Here is a 4,662-nt window from a genome sequence, read left to right on the forward strand (position 1 = left end):
AAAGAAAAGAAAAGAAAAGAAAAGAAAAGAAAAGAAAAGAAAAGAAAAGAAAAGAAAAGAAAAGTACAGGTCCTGATACATTCACAGCTCAATTCTACAAGAAATTTATGGACAATATATCCCTACACCCCTCAAACTCTTCAATGAAATTGAAAAGGAAGCAATCCTCCCAAAATCATTCTTAGACTCAAGTATTATACTGATACCAAAACCAGAGAAACATGCAACTAAAAACAGAACTACAGGCCAATCTCCCTCATGAACATGGATGCAAAACTCCTCAATAAAATCCTAGCAAACAGAATACAGAAAATCATCAAGAAGATTATACACAATGACTGGGTAGAATTCATCCCAGGGATGCAAGGATGGTTCAATATACAAATATCTATAAATGTAATACGTTGTGTCAAGAGAGTGAAATCCAAAAGCCACATGATCATCTCAATGCAGAAAAGGTTTTTGATAAAGTCCCACACTCATTCATGTTCAAAGTCCTACAGAAAATTGGAATATGGAATATGTGGCCTCTATTTCAATCTGATAAAAGCCATCTATGACAGCCCAACAGCTAACATATTTCTAAGTGGGGAAACCTGAAATCTTTTACTCTCAGATCAGGTACAAGACAAGGATGTCCTCCATCACCATTCCTATTCAATTTAGTTCTGTAATCACTAGCTAGAGCTACTAGACAAGAGAGAGAAATAAAAAGAATAACAATGGGTAAAGAAGTAGCTAAACTATCATTATTTTCAGGTGAAAACAAACTTTACTTGGAAGACCCAAAAAACTCCACCAAGAAGTTCCTACAATTAATACATAAATTCAAGCACATAGCAGGATACAAAATCAATACTCAAAAGTCAATAGCATTCCTCTAGACAGATAACAAACACACTGAGAAAGAAGTTAGAGAAACAGTGCCTTTTAAGATAGCACCATGGAAAATGAAATACTTAGGAAGTAATCTAACTAAAAAAGTAAAAGTTCTATTCAATGAAATTACACTACTCTGTAAAAAGAGATCGTAGAAGATTTCAGAAAATAGAAAGATATTCCCTGCTCCTGGATAAAAAGAGTGAACATTGTGAAAATGGTAATTCTCTAAAAATTTGTATACAGGTTCAATGCAATCCCAATGAAAATACTTTTAGAAAATCTCACAGTGAGGGAAAATATTCCAAAACTTCATTTGAAGCCAGAAGAGAACTATAAAATCACAAGCAATCCTCGGAAACAAAGGATGGCAGAGGAAATCACAGTCCCTGACTTGAAATTATGCTATAAGTTTACTTTGATAAAACTACCATAGTACTGGCATGAAGACAGACTTGAGAATCCATGCAACAGATTACAAGATGCAGACACAATGGCAAACGCATTCAAACTACTTTACCTTAGATAAAGTGTCCTATCATTGTTCACTGGAAGAAAGACAGCCTCTTTCATAAAAGGTGCTTGAAAAACTGACATTCATCATAGGGAAGGCTAACATTAAACTCATGTCTATCACTATGCACAGAGATACAGTCAAATGGATCAAAGATTTAAACATTAAAACAGAAACACGATATCTTCTGGAGGAAAATGTAGGTAAAAATCTTAAAGACATAGGGGTAGGTAAAGAGTTCATGAATAAAACTGCGTAGGAAATGCCTCTAATAATCAAAAGTGGGGTACACCTTTTTGGAAGCTTTCTGTACTTCAAAAAGAAACTCCAACAGAGTGAAAAGAAACCCCACAAACTGGGAAAAAGTTATGGCCAACCATCCCTCTAACAAAGGTCTTCTACATAGAACACATAAAGAATACTTTAAAATAAGGCACCATAGATTCAAAGACCCAATCTAAAAATGAGCATCTGAGATGAATATACACTCTTGAGATGAAAATATATAAATTTCATATAAATATATGAAAAAAATGTTCAACATCATTGGTTATTTGAGCAATGTAAATTAAAACAGCACTGAGATTCTATCTCATCTCAGAAAGAATGACTATCATCAAGAAATCAGCCAATAACAAATGCTGTATTGGTTGTGTGGATAAATAAACTCTTTTCCACTGTTGGTGGGAGTGCAAACTGGTATAACCACTGTATAAATCAGTGTGGAGATTCCTCAAAAAAGTAGAATTGTAAGTTTCAATCAGCATAGCTATTCTCCTTCTCAGTATTTCTCCTGAACTGAAAATATCCTACAACAGGAATATATGTACACCCATGTTTATAGCAGCACAATTTGTTATAGTTAAATCTAGGCATCAACTTATATGCTCAGCACCTGAGGAATGCATAAAGAAAATGTAGTACTTTTACACAAATAAGTATTATAAAGAAATAATAAATGATGAATGGGGAAAATGGAATGAACTTTTGGAAAGAAAGGAAATACTGAGTTGAGGAGAAAGACAAGAGACAGAGTTAGGGAAAGACATATATCTATTTATGTCACATGGTTTGGATGACTGTACTGTGGATTTCTCCTGGTGTATACAAAGGAAGAGTTGGTGCTTAATTTATTTTGTCTCCTTTTTTCAGTTCTTTGTCCTTTTTTCTCTTCTTAATTTCAAATATATTTCTTTGTTTCTCTTCCTTCTTCAACTTTGCATGAATGTAAATGATACGAACAAATAATCTGAAGAGAAGCTCTTCATTACTACCAATACTGTGAAATTCACACAATTTTGTTTTGTGAAATTCTGTCCCTTTTGTGTTTTTTGTTTTAATACTATTTGTACTCTCATTAGAAAATAAAATAATAAATTAAAAAATAGTTGATATTTCAAAGTTCTTTCACATCTCAGTGATATTTTCTACCTTTTTTTTCTCTTTGAATCTTGAGATGTTTCACCCTGGCTCAACTTATTCTTCAACTACATTAATCACATTATTTTTCTCATTGCTTTATCAAAATGCAGTAAACATTGTACTTTCCTTATAAGTATGAGTCATGAACATAGCAAGCAGCATAGATTGTTAACAGAGATTTCTGAAGTTACTGTTAAGTGAGAAAATATGTTGGAGAAATATAACATCAAAACTTTCATTTTCTCCCAAGAAGTCCTCTCCCCAGTTTGGGGCCATTCACTAACTTTTGCCCTACTTGCTGTGCTTCACTCACCAAGTCAATCAGGGTTTTCTCTGCTCAGAAACTGCACCCACACAGATGTGGTCAATTCATTGGATACTACTATTATTACTGTTGATTTCAGTAACCCCTAATAGTTCACATATTTTCCATAGCATGTGAAAGAATTATCCCACTTGAGATTAATTTTTCTAGCATTATCTTTTATTTTTGAGCCAAACTATATGAACCATCATCACTTCATATATTCAAATTCAAATTCATAAAATTAAATGTTATTTTATATCTGTGCTTCATCTAAGATGTAATTGAAGGTTCAAAAAATTCTGTAGATGCTGTAAGTCTTTCACAGCAATCTAAGATATATGAGACAAACCACAGTTTTCTGTCAAGTAGATATCAGAAAGGCCTCTTGTATTACTGTTAATCAGATATTACCAAACTGCAGGATGTTTTTCTATAGACCATTAGACTCCTTTGCATTTACTACTACAGTGGTTTGTAGCAGAAAATTTTCCTATACCAAAAGAAATAATAGTAGTTGTTTTTACATTCAGTAAATGAGACTGAATTATGGAGAAGAACAAAGTTAATGTTATATGTGTACTGTGTCATAAGAAGTTAGTGAGTGTCCAATTATTATACTTAGATTTATATTCCAACTGTAAGTCTGGTATGCCCTCAATCATCTGCAACTGAAATGATCTGTTTGTTAAACCTATGTTATACTTCTATTTGGAAAGATGGAAATTCTCTATTGGACAAAAACACAAGAGAGACAGGTAAATAGATCAGCAAAGTGCACTGATTTCCTGTAATGTTTCAGTCTGTGCACATCATGTTCAAATGTGAAATCAAGGAATCAAGACTCTCGGAGCAATGACTGCTTAAACAAACTATTCTCTGCCCTTTGAATATAAACAAATCATATACTCTGAAACACAGTATTTTTTCCTACTTTATCTCATAGAGGAAGGATGTTCATCACCTTATTTCCTTGTTGCTTCTCTGAATCTGAGGATTAAAGCTGAATTAAGATCTCAGTAAGGAAGCCATTCAAAAACATAAGCAAAAAAGGTAATTAAGAAAACCCAGTGGGAAGAGGGAAGGCTGTATAAAGTTATTATGAAAAGGTAAGCATGAAAAGACATACAAAGAAATTCCATTGTGTGGAAAGCCTGATGTTTAACTGCACTGAGGTAGTTCATGAACTTTTTATTTGTTTGTTTGCTTGGGTTTTTTTTTGTTGTTGTTTTTGTTTTTGTTTTTGTTTTTTTTGTTTGTTTTGTTTTGCAAACCGGGGATTGAACTCAGGCCCTTGTGTTTGCCAGGGAAGCACTTATTCTACTGAGCCATCTCCCTGGCCCCAAATAAATAATTGTTCTCAGAAGGTGTTTTTTTTTCTACAGTTTTGTTGATAAACAGATAGCAATGAGACAGTTTCAAATCAAATCGGAAGTACAGTTTCAACAAATAATACAATGCATATATTCTTCTTAGTGGTTAATTGCTGTACAAGATGCGGACTTGTGATCCTATTTACAAGCACCATTAGAACAAATCATTC

This window comes from Octodon degus, unplaced genomic scaffold (genome assembly GCF_000260255.1).
Source record: "Octodon degus isolate 3935 unplaced genomic scaffold, OctDeg1.0 scaffold00292, whole genome shotgun sequence".
NCBI lineage: Eukaryota > Metazoa > Chordata > Mammalia > Rodentia > Octodontidae > Octodon > Octodon degus.